The sequence below is a fragment of the Mytilus edulis genome, chromosome 11 (genome assembly GCF_963676685.1).
Source record: "Mytilus edulis chromosome 11, xbMytEdul2.2, whole genome shotgun sequence".
In the NCBI taxonomy this organism is placed as follows: domain Eukaryota; kingdom Metazoa; phylum Mollusca; class Bivalvia; order Mytilida; family Mytilidae; genus Mytilus; species Mytilus edulis.
This window is the reverse complement of record NC_092354.1, coordinates 14,183,475-14,197,256: the sequence shown is the minus strand read 5'-3', so window position 1 is coordinate 14,197,256 and position 13,782 is coordinate 14,183,475. Positions and strand designations below refer to the sequence as shown.

At 33.9% G+C, this 13,782-nt stretch overlaps 1 long non-coding RNA gene across 1 annotated transcript; it reads right to left on the bottom strand.

Annotated features, from left to right (window-relative positions):
• Window positions 1–2,861: 2,861 nt before the first annotated feature.
• On the bottom strand, window positions 2,862–4,783 carry LOC139495191 (uncharacterized). Its single transcript, XR_011657283.1, has 2 exons — window positions 3,512–4,783; window positions 2,862–3,285 (listed from the first exon to the last, which is right to left on the bottom strand). It is a non-coding gene; the product is annotated as an uncharacterized lncRNA (long non-coding RNA).
• Between the last annotated feature and the right edge of the window lie 8,999 nt (window positions 4,784–13,782).

Genomic DNA, 13,782 nt, shown 5'->3' with positions numbered 1-13,782 from the left:
ATCGATCCATTTGACCAACATAAAGTTAATTTGACTATTAATATTAGTTTGATAGACTAATATACAAGTCAGTATGACTGTGACTAAGAGTAGATATGACTATGCTGGCTAGTCAACTTTACAATTGAAGTTGGTCATCTTAACTTTAACCATCAGTCAATTTTACCATTTGAAGAAGTCTGTTTGACTATTATATTTAGTTGCATAGAGGTTCAGGTTTAGTCAAAATGACTTTCAGGGCTAGTCAAAATTACTTTCAGAATAGTTGTTGAATGGACAGTCAAGTTAACTATTTTAAATAGTCATACTGACTAATTATTTCTGTCAGTGTAGTTGTAATATACATATACTTGAGGAATGTTAAATATTTATTAGTTTTCACCAATTGCACATTAATTATATTTAAATGGTCACATCAAACAGATACAATGTTTTTAGAAAGGCAAGCGGAGTTAAACATTTATTTTACACATATTTATATAAATAGTTATGTTCTTATTCACTTGTTCAAACGAACATAAAGTATTTATGTGCACATCGCTACTTAATTTCTGAAACCTTCTTCAAACCCAAACTATATCATTTTGTATAAAATAAAGAAACACATTTCTGATTTTGTCCAGCACGGTGACCATGTCCATTTTATTAAACATTTATTTGTACAATCTTAATCATCATTAATTTTGATTGTCCACCAAAACATTGGATTCACTGAATGCAAATACGTAAAGTCCAGTAAATAAAAAAATCATGGTACACTGGCCTTACAGAATATCTAAAAATAAACAAATATCATGATTAGTACACATCCAATTGACCTCTGAACTACATAACAATTCTACACTACTATAAATATGTCTACACTGTATAGTAGAAATCAACGTAGTGGTCACCGCCTAACCTCGATAACTGAATCAAAGCGCGAAAGCGCTGTAAAGGCAGTTAATTACAGGTTGTGTGTATTTCTAGTCCAGTTATATCATTATCTTCCATAGAACAGAGGTGGTTTGTAGAATTTAAGATTTAGAGTTCTTTTGTACCTAGTTCACCTATATCTATAGTCTACTGTTTACAGTATATTTTCTGTGCCTCGCCATGAAATGCATTTTTAGCCATGGCCTTGTCAGTTTGCTTTAAATTTATGAGTTTGACTGTCCCTTTGGTGTCTTTCGTCCCTCTTCTTTAGACATATAAGAACTTTTCCTTTTCAATAAAATAGACTATTTTTAATTATTGATTGTATATGCATATTTTATGACTCCCATAAAAAATAGTTCACAAAGATTGACTAGTCTCTGTACTGTGTGTATAGCAAGAACATCAAGTAACATAATGGTAAATGTACGTAGTAACACATCAACTTTTTTGATGACCATACCTGCCAACTGTCAGTATTTGCAGAGTATTTTCCCCATCGAGCTCGAGGCTCCCAAATGGAAATTTTGTAAGAGCAATTTTGTCGACTATTTTAAAGAAAACAATTAATTCAACAATGGCAATGAGCTTGTTTATGCACGAAGAAGCCAAAAACCACATTAGAATATATTTGAAGGGAATCCATGACAAATCGCCCCATTAGCAAATAGCCCCACTTTTTCACTAACTCGCCCCACTTTAAAAAAAAACTGCCCCAACCTGGATAACCAAATCGCCCCACTTGTGAAATGTGTTATATCCCTTAATATTACTCCTGCCAACTTGCCCCACCTAATAAAAAACGATAATATCTAGATAAATATATTATTAACCAGGAAGAATTTACTAATGCCAACTCGCCCCACTCATGTAAAAAGATGTTATCCCGTTGTATATAAGTTAAATTCCGTTAATATTACTCCTGCTAACTGGTCCCACCTAATGGAAATCGGTGAAATCTAGATAAATATATTATTAACCAGGATGAATTTAGTAATGCCAACTCTCCCCACTTATGGAAAAAGATGTTATCCCGTTGAATATAAGTTAAATTCCTTATATTGCATTATGATACAATTAACAGGTTTCTTTTCAATTGTTATGCAAATAACTAAGCTTCAAAACTTAGTTATTCTTCAACAATACATTTTTTTTTTAGAATTATAATTTCAGTATATCAATAATAGTAATTAAATAAATTTTCGGTTTGTTTGTTTTCTGTGTAGATTAGTTTTCATTAAAGTGGTGCGAGTTTTTATTTTTAATTATATATATATATATTAATCTAAATATTACCGTTTTTTTATTTTTTATAAGTAGGGCGGGTTGCCAGGAGTAATATTTAACATGATTTAACCAATTTCACATGTGGGGCGATTTGATAAATCAGTTTGTGGCGTTTTTTTTAAAAGTGGGCGATTAGCCAGTGGGGCGACTTGTCCTGCTTCCATTTGAAGGCCCCCTTGAAGGTTTTGTATGACTATATGAACCATCTTTCACGTAAAACCCCCATGTGCATTTTGAAAAGTTGGCAGATATGTTTCTAACTCCAGGCAAAATCTACCGGTATGAATGAAAAAAAGTTTTCAATTAAGGCTCTGTGGCCATAACAGCTGTCAATATTTGCAATTAAAACAATAGAAGAAAATTATTCAACGCAAAAACAAAACTTACTTGTAAATATGAAATTCTCTTTACGGTATGAGTTTTTCTCATTGTTTGAGATTGTACAGTAGTACCTGTAACTGCTTATACCTATTTCTTATTCACTTTTGCTTAATAAACTCACTAAATATCATGTATATACATTGTACCACATCTCCTTATTTTTATATGCATTCCAATAACATGAACAATTGTAATTCAATTCTATATACCAAAGCAAAATGAACTGCACCACTTTCATTCACTAGTATGCATCTTTTGGCAAAATACAAGTTCTTAAATGACACAAGATATATTTATTGATAAAAAAATAAAATTTAGTATACAACTCTTTAACAGGTATAAAAAAAAAGCACAGCTGTCAGTGTGTCATAACTTGTGAAATCTGTGCTGAAAACATAGACATTGATGGTATTTGAGTAATTCCATATGTGAAGCTCAACATTAGCTCGTCAGTTGGTGGTGGACAGTTATAGTTCCTTTCTGCAGGCTAGGATGAATGACTTTTCAGGAAAACCAATTTCACAAATCAAAACTTTCCTCTAGATTTCTCCTACAATATTCATCCAGTTTAGTTCTTTTGGTTTAATTGGACACCGTCCTGATTTTTAATTTTGCAAACCATTCAGTCTCTTGCTTGCAAATGGTGCATGAAAATAGGATGGGTATGGCAGTAGACAAGTCTCTTTAAAGTGGGTTTGTGCCCTGAAAAAAGTTTTATAACTTAGGTTTTTTTTAAACTTGTGCAACACACATACCCAAATAACTATAAAATAGAAGAGAGCATCATTCGTGTCAATGTTTTGTTCCTGTTTACATTGTCATTGATATTTTTTCAGAAAGCCTGTCAGGCATAGCTCATGAATTCCTGTCATTACATCCTAAATTAACATAATTACTGCTAGAATAATTATCAGTATGATATACGTACACTATCATTGTACAGCCCAAGTCTTCAGTATATATAATTGTTGCATTCATTCACTCCTGTGTTCAGTCGTTCAAAACATCAACAAATGAACTTTAATAAGGACAAGAAAACACAAGAAAAGATACGTACATACAACCCGTGTTTAAGTGTATTTGAAAGAGAAATATATCTGGTTAAACGATGTATAAAGGAGGAAAAAATTGTAGATATTGCATTACGATGCTTTCTACCTAATAGCACGTGGATATGTTTACATATTTAGACTTGACCCAGTATGACCCGTACCTTGTAGGTCACCGCCGTCGTTTAAACACTAGACTACAGTCGTGTATAAGACAATACAATGCTTAAGCCTGTACTATTTGTGTGAAGTAAATGTGTTTTTTCTGTACATTTAAATTGTTTTAACTGATAGCAAGGACGTATATCTATCCGTTTCCTTCTCAATTCACTTTGTCAATTTCTTCGACCTTCTTCAAAACATACGTATTACTGCGCCCGGAAGTGAAAAAAATATTAGAAATCCTCGTAAAATAATGCTATTTTCAATTTTGTGGAATCCATTTTTTTATATTTATTATACAAAGATAAAAAAAAGTTACGATTAATTATGAATTTGCATATCATTATACGGAACGTTTATGGACTATTTTTCCATAGCTGTAAGTCGGTCATTTTGGCGGGAAATCATGTACACATACACACGTAGATTGGCTGGTACCTGATCGTAATGTTACACATCAGATATATCAAATAGCTAATACCCGGAACGTAGTACCGGGAACCAGGATAATACGTAGACAACATACATAACTAATACCGAAATTGAAAACGCTTTACGGTTTCTCGTTTATAAACCGAATTCCGCTTTGAATTATAGAAGATGCAATATTAATCATGTTCAGTCGACTTTTCATTGTTATATCAACGTCTGAACTAATTAAAAAATCTTTAGATGTCAGATAACACTCGAAATTGACCCGACCTCTTTCTACACGGAATACAAATAATGATAGTTTGTAGTCAGGTTGACTGCTTATAATGCAAAATACACATTAATAACAAGTTCTATAAAACGAACAATACACACTGATCGTTTCTTTAGTTCCCAATATAAATGAAAGAAACAAAAACCATATCATACCATAAAAAGAAGAGGAGAAATTCGAACATTTCCGAATCTATTCCTGGCCAAAAGACCCCCTGCATAGATTGCGTATGAAAAGATTAACCTCATGACTTGAAAGTCAGGCCTTAAAGCACTGCCTTTAAAAAAACGTGCTTCTTTTCTTGTATACTACCCGCGAAATCCAAACCGTTTCTTACAATAGATACTACGCGTCTAAAATAACTACGCGTAGAGCTCATAAATATATATATGGAGTAAAATTCAGAAAAAACCCCAGAGATTTCTTTGATCTCACAAATAGTGATTTGAATAACATGAAACAAAAATTCCAATATCTTTCTCAACATGGGAACCGATCTGAATCATGTAGTTTATGGCAACACAGAGTGTTTAATACTGGCAAGTGTTTCTTGTTCATTGATTGATTGATTGTTGGTTGCTTAAAGTCCAGTGGCAAATATTTCATGCATATTCAGGACGAGAACAAGTTCACAATAATTACAATAGGTAGGTTGTTGTTATAGAGGCCATCTAGGATGATGGTCGGGGAAATTTTGACTGCCACTGGAAAATGAGGGTATATTGGATAGGGACAGAAATTTTGCCTTGCAACAGGTCACCTACGGACCCCCCCCCCCCCCCCCCCAAAGAGTTGTTGCAAGGGTTCTTAACGTGCAAAGAGCGTGGCACTCTCTTTACACGAGGCATCGGATTTAACGTCCCCCTTCTGACCGGACGTGACTGCGAACTTGATACATCCCGCACAGCCAAACGGACGCCCAACTTCAGCAAGCTGTTTACTGCCGGTCGGGAGAAGACCAAGTGACCATATTTCTATACCCCAGTCACCCTTGGGGTATGTTTCTTGTTCATAATGATATTGATAAAAATTTTACTTGCTATGGATCGAAAAGTATTGCTTTTGATTTGTTTAACATTTCAAAAACTTATCTTATTCACATGTGTGTGTATTATGAATGTCAATGACAATAGCATTATATTACTAAATAAAAATAACTATTTCATCTGTTGTAATAATGATTACTTGAAAGTATTTTTTTTAATTGTCAGTCATACAGGGGTGACTTTACGTAATGGAGGTGTTCCAAACGCTCAAAGACTGTCAACTGTCCAGCAACAGTCTCAAATTTATAGAGTAACATCATACAGTACGGAAGATTTTCTATTTATTCGTTTAAATAAGTTTTTTGTAACATTGATTATTTGGTATTCTTCTTTAAGTTGGACACAGTACTTGTAGTGTGCAATGACAAGAGACACGTGATGTTTGCTTCACCCAACCAGTTTCATATCCTTCAACAAGACAAGCAGTGGTTCTGTGACGGTACTTTCAAGAACCTTGCAGATCCCTTAGCTCAGCTTTGGTCCATCCATGCCTTTACCCACACGGCTATTGTTATGTCCAATTGAAACTGTAAATATAATACTATTAATACTATGAATTGTTATCAAATGAACGAACTGAAACCTCAAATTGATGAAAATCATATGGCACCGCCTAGACTGTTATACCTACCACAGTTGTATCAATTGTCGCGATATAATATGTCAACTTGCCTGATTATTTTAGTATAGAATAAAATTCTAATCTGAACAGATGCCTTCTACTCTCAATAGTGTTATAGTAAGTAAACAAAAGTGTGTATAGGATATTAATAACAGATTTCTCGCACATATTTATATATCGATAATTACTTTTTCCAGGTGCATGGGAAAGCTATCTGTACGTAATTTCCTTCTTCTACCATCAAATATTGTGCCTTCCACTTTGACCAGGCAAATTGAAGTAAGACGCAAGAGTTGGGCCTAAAGACTACATATACCAGCAGGGGTGCAGAATATAGGTACATCCTTTCTCCAATAGCACTTCACTTCTTACCAGCTGCCGATATCCAGCAACTGAGCCAGCGTTCGGGAAGCTTAAACCAAGAGCTACATCTTCAGAGCTGAAGCAACTAGTCAGATACGTAGACAACACATCGCTCTGCAACACTGTTTGACACCCATGCAACTGGAACACCTTTCAGACCAGCAAAAACAACCAATAAATATGTTTACTTTAATACAAGACTTTGTTCTGCCTGCACCAGGTTCATTTTTTTTTTATTTTTGTGTCGTGTTCTAGGGTAATCCTGTATCAGTGTATCATTGGCTTAGGCCATCCGTATGTACGGGTGATGGGTTCGACCTAAAACTTGAACACCCAACAATACAGAACAAACACGGATGCGCACTTTCTGTTAGTTGTACACATTTTAATATAAGTACGGTTAAAGAAGACAGAAACTGACAATAATATTATGACTTATATTGAACGTATGCAGTCAGTACTGTATCAAAATACCAATGTTGACAAAAACATTTTGTTACCGGAAGTCATTAATAAAATTAATGGTACCAATTTTCTTGCACCAGATGCGCATTTCGACAATACATGTCTCTTTAGTGATGCTCGTTGCCAAAAAATATAGGCGTTAACTGACAATAATATTATGACTTATATTGAACGTATGCAATCAGTACTGTATCAAAAGACCAATGTTGACAAAAACATTTTGTTACCGGAAGTGACTAATATAGGCGTTATCTGAATATATACCTGCAGTTTCACTTACCCTCCAAACACGTCAAGCTTTTGAATAACAATACATCAATTACCCTTCGACACACGTAAATAGTCTTAAATGATCTTCGTAAAGATGAAAAGGACCGTTAAGGATCGGAGTGTACTACTCTCATTAAAGGGTAATGCTTCCGCCCATTACTCCACAACGATGTATTGTACATCTTGACCTAAACCTGTAGTGCGTTACTGTCAATTACTAGTGTTGAATGTGTTGCATTGTTTCTAAGACATGTTCGGGACTACTTTTAAATTCACACTTGTAATGGGAAACTTGTAATCTTGAAATTCATCCAAATTAAATTTGTAGTTCAAACGTGTAAACTGTGGATGTTGGACAGAAAGTCGATGACGAAAAATCAATGACCAATAATTATACATCAGTTTTGAGATAAAGCTTTCGTTGAAATTTATTAACACTTTAATTTTAAAACAATTTTTTTTTTTTTTATCATACAACTCTTTCTAATCTAAGTTGTTTCGTAAAACATCAAATTGATCAAGTCATGGTTAAGATAGCAATGTGCTAATCTTGGTACTGTTATAAATGTCTTCATGATGCTTGATTTAGAAGTGATCAATTTTCGTTTTTCAAAGCTTATGAATATGTTCCTCAACTTCAAAAGTATTCTGAACTCAGAAGAAATGGAAGGTCCCTAATCAAATGGAAAAATCAAAAGTTCAAACACACCAAACAAATGGATAGCAATACTCCTGACTTGGTAGACAATGTTGGATTGAACCTGGTTTAATGTCTAGCTAAACCGCTCACTTGCATGACAGTCGCATCAAATTCCATTATATTCAAAGCGATGTGTGAACAAAACAAACAAACATAATAGGTTAAAATGTCAGAAATAGGGGTACAGCAGTCAAAATAGTGTTATAATCTTACTCACATTGTAAACAAATATGTATCAGAGAAGCAGAGAAAAAGGTATATATATAGTGGAAGCACTTTAGCAAACTTGAAGACCAGAATACAATAAACAGCTGCGCCATGAGCGCATGATACGCCCGTCGTCTTCTGAAAGTTGTATGCAATAATCATAAATAGTTTCTGAGAAAGTTATAAGCAATAACCATATATTGTTTTTGAGATACGGAGGGACATATGAACCACCATCCCCTCTTTTTTTTCTTAAAAAAAAATATCTCTAAAATAAAATTTTCAATCAAAACCAAAAAGTATACAGATCTTTAGATTAATATAACAAAGAAGTGTGTAAAGTTTTAAGCAATAATCATAAATAAGTTTTTCCTCTGAAGTACCTGACATATGTACATTTACGAAATCAGTAATGTCATAAAAATTTATAGTTACATCATTAAAGGAAGATTTAAAAAATAATTGTGGGTCTTTCCACTAAATAATGTAAGAAAAACAGTCAAATTCTTGAATAATTTCAGGATGCACTGTTGATTGTCCTTTGTGTTTGTTTAGACTATCGCCTAACGGTAACGATTGTTGCTGTTGAAGCTGTTTCGTTATAGCTTGCACGTATATATCTCCACTTCCGAATTGAACTGCACCGCCCTCTGTCGTCTCTGTTGCGCATGCGTTGAGTTGAGCTGCAGGTGAAGTTAGCGGAAGATGTTCATTCGCCGGTATGTTGGATTCTCTCTCCGCTGGAAACGTAGATCTTACTGCACCCAGCAGTAGCCGTTATTGTCCGATGGGGATCTTCGACTTTGTCAAATCTTCAGACCGGAGGCAAGAAAGCGCTTCTAGGATATTGTCGTCCGATGGGGATCTTCGACTTCGTCAAATCTTCAGACAGGAGGCAAGAAAGCGCTTCTTTGGAGTAATATCCTAGCCTGATTAACTCCGCCTCCGAATGTTCATTTACTTTTTTGTTGGCCGCCCACTTTTTGACCCGGTCAATTTCAGATAGCTCGACCATCGGGTTTCCGTTCTCCTCGTTTTCTAATTCAAACATTGTTTAAGTTTATTACCGATGCAAGTGTTCAAAATGTAAATCCAATGGCTATATCAAATCCTTTACGCGTGTCTGGAATATCTGTTGTGAATATCACACAATTTGAGAATATCTCCACAAAATAGACACTCGTTGCATTGCGCTGCACAATCCATTCGTAATGTCCAATAAAAGCTCGTTAAATTTCCTCTACAGTTCTTAAGTTCTCTGGCCACATATCGATTTTCAGCATTAGAGAAAATATACCATTCCGGAATATTAAGAATGTTTCTAATTTGTTGTTCCGCACGAACATATGCACGTTCAGACGTCATATGTTAAACAAACATGTTTAAAAAACGTTCAGCTTTAAAAGTTAAAATAATTCCAGTGATGAACAAAATTGAATTGTAACTGGAATATGAAAAGCAGCCTGCACACGCTTTGTGCAAATTCTAAAGTGATCAAGCGCGACTGCGATAAAACAAAGACTGTAATTAACAATCTGATTGGATAATTTAAATAAATCAAGAACAATGATTGGCTAGCATCCTAGATACCAACCAAGTAAAAGATAAGGGCTGCAGAAATTATGATTTCCAATCATGATTGGATAAAAGGAACTTCCTGGAGACGGTAATTAATTAAGTAAGCAAATGCTATGTTCAAGTTCCCTCTGTATTAATACTTTATTTAATAAAAATAAGCACGATAAAATATTTTTGAACAAACACTCAATGTGTAATACAAAATGAAAGTATCCGCATGTTATCCATTTGTAATGTTTATGTACCGCATGTTAACCTTTCATGAAGTTAAAAGAAAGTGATAAGAACTTGTGCTCGAACACTTGTATACAAATGAAATAGAACTATTTGTCCTGTGACTTTTAGTCCAATCGTATTTGTGACTTTCCATCAGATTACCATAATCCAAACCGCTATTATAACACTACTTTAAATTCCTTAAAGGGTTAATCGTAAATGGTAGTAATATTAAAGATGACCCATCGAACGATCCGCATTAGTATATTATATGATCTAAACTGATGGAAGCCGATTTCAAATAAACTCCTCTCTTCTCACAAATTGTAAGAAGTCACTCTTTGTTGTCAATATAACTCCGACTTGTGAATATTTTTTGTAGTTTTAAACATCCCTTTTTGGTATCTAGTTTTCTAGGTCCGCTATTTACATAGTCGTCCTTTCCGATTGGGTACAATCATCATTCCTCGCACGAATTTTCCAGTATTTATATGACGCCGCTAGAAAAGTGACCCAATACGCTCCTCTTTGAAACGAATTTTCAAGTAACTTTTAGTTTGATTTTCTCAGTATCTATAAAAAATTATAAAATGATTTTGAAGAAATTATGTTGATAATTCAAGAGAGAGTGATACGCTCTTTGTACGTTACGAACATTTGCAACAGCTCTTTGATTGATCTGTAGGTGACCTGTTGCTAGGCCAAAATTCTGTCCCTCTCCATTATACTCTCATTTGAATTGGCAGTCTTAATTTTTCCGACGTTATTCCCGGACGCCTCTATTACAGAAGCTACCTATTGTATCATTGTTAATTTGTTCTCGTCCTGAATATGCATGCTATATTTGCCACTGACTATATGGAAAATACAATTTTTGTGCTATAAGGGCTATTCGTTGAAACGAAGGAAGAAGTAAGCTGATAATATGTCAACCTATCCGGTTGATTACTCCTTCTATTGCATCTACTCAACACTTGTACAGTTTTTAAAAGATTCAATAATTTACAATGAGTCTTAACTTCGGATGCTTATTATCGAAGTTAAGTTTAAAGTTTATAAAGGAGTTAAATTGAAAGCTAGTAATTAAATTTAAAAAAAATCATTTTAAAAGAATTGTCTTAATAACTGTGTAATACATGTTTACAATAAGTCTTAATTTCGGATGATAATTATCAAACTTGAAATTTAAAATAGTGTTTAATTGTAAACCAGTAATGAAAAGGCAAACTTTTTATTTAATTGTCTTAATAACTTCACAATAAAATAAAAAAAAAAGCGACCGATGATGCTGCCACAGTCGAAAGAAGAGTAAAAATAAATGTTAAATGAATATTATTTCCTCTTTATTTGAAAGTTAAATAATGATTCTTCAGAAACTCTTAATGATGAAGGAAGGGTAACATTTTTAATTGTGTAGAATCTACATGTGAAGGATTTTTACTGATTTAACGAATAATGTCTCTATCGTGAGCAATCATCACTCATTGCTTTTCTCGTTTTTTCTTGCCTCCTACTCTATTTGCCAATATGACAAAGTCTTATTAAATCACTAGATTCCAGCTCCTTGTTTAACATCTTTTCCACTTTAACAGTGGAAACGGACAAACTTTTCCAAACGGTTCTTATATGTTACAGCACTTAATGGCCTGACATCTTCCTCCTCTTTAAAACTATTTGTTTCATCGTTATAAATATCATTATTAAACTTCATTATGAGTTCTCAATACATTTCAACACTAGACTCTGAAAGTTATTCGTCCAACAGCATAATAAGATATATACCAAGTTTATCTAAAGATAACGGTGCTTACTGACCAAAGCCAGTGATCAAACTGACAATTGTCCCGGGAAATTATATCTGTACAGGAACATGAGTGAATCATTCAAAGTAGTTGCTGTGTGCACTTTGAACCTATTTCTTCGCGTATCTTGTAAATTTCCAGAAAACACAGCAGGTTGCAGAGTATTAGAACCCCATGTAAAGGAAAGAGGGACGAAAGATACCAAAGGGACAGTCAATCTCATAAATCTAAAACAAACTGACAACGCCATGGCTAAAAATGAAAAAGACAAACAGTAAAACAATAGTACACATGACACAACATAGAAAACTAAAGAATAAACAACACGAACCCCACAAAAAACTAGGAGTGATCTCAGGTGCTCCGGAAGGGTAAGCAGATCCTGCTCTCACCGTATGCAGGTGCTGCTGGAATGTTGCTACTAAGAAATGTAAAGTTCACAATTGGAAAGCTGAAATCATCTCTTGTGTCGTAAAGTTTTGTTTTCAACCGACCCTCATTGTCAATTTCTAGATGTAAGTCAAGATATGTAAGTGTTGTTAGAATTAACAGAACTCCGTTGTTCCATTACAACTTTTGTAATATTCCCTATTCTAGTATGTTGAAGTTCATTTGGCCAAATAACTGGTAACTTAAACTATTCCAATAAATCTGTTTTAACACGATTCTACGTAATTACGTCCTGTATTTTTTTTTAAAAAGAGTCACTTTCTTGTTGGTTGTTTTTAAATGAATATGGAAAATATCGACTTGATGATATTCTTTTCCTTGAGAAGTCATTGTGTATAGTAGTCCTAAAAATAATCAAAAGTTAAATAATAAACTTTATATATATATATATTTATATTAAATCGAATTCTTTTTTAGCATTATTCCCATTAAAGAAACGGCATCACTTCACTTTGTGAAATGTGAAAGCAAAGCAACCAAAAATACTATTTTCTGACAAATCATCAATCTTCACTAGATATCCACCAATCTCTCTGCATTTTCTCTACTAAAATAATAAACATGACCAATGTGAATTTTAATCCATAAAATCCGTGATGGTGATAGGGTAAATTTGGACTATCACAGAAAAATGAGGGTATTGGATAGGGACAGAAATGTTGCCTTGCAACAGACCACCTACGGACCCCTCAAAGAGTAATTGCAAGCGTTATCAACGTGCAAAGAGCGTGGCACTCTCTTTACACGAGGCATCAGATTTAACGTCCCGATTCTGACCGGATGTGGCTTCAAATTTGATACATACCACATAGCCAAACGGACGCCTTACTTTGGCAAGCGTATTACTGTCGGAAGAAGACCAAGTGACCATATTTCTATTCCCCAGTCACCCATGCTACATAGCATAAGTTCAAGAGCTTGAAGAGGCAAGTGAAATCTCCCTCAATGTGATTATATAATTATTTTTAACAATAATACGAATCAAATTTATATCAAGTGGTTATTTTTCCTTAGATGATCACATATTGTAACAAATTGTTACTACTAAAATTAAGTCAAACATAAAATACTAATACGATAGGCAGTCTTCCCTATTCATCACTTTAATCTTCCCTTCCACTGTATCAAATAATTCGTTATTGGACAGTGTAAATTCAAAGACACAAGTAGCTTCAACATGGATATTTTGAATCTGTTCGCTTTTAATTCATCAACACTGTTGATAGAAGGCTCTATCTCTCCACTTAAGTACGCAACACCGTCACCTCGACAATTAATTATATGTTCACTCCTATAACATTCTGCTGTATTTGTAACACTTCCCAGATGGGTTATTGGTAACAAATAACACACGACAACAAACAAAAACGTGGCAATCATCTTTAATTGTATTTCCAGATTAAAAAAAAACTATTTATTTTGTTTTATATCAAATAATTAATCATTATTAATTATTAAAAAATATCATTATTTATTATTAAAAAATGAAGACTTTATTACTATATTTGTTTTAGGAATCGATGGAAGTGGATGTCGCACATAGATTCATTGACGACCAATTTT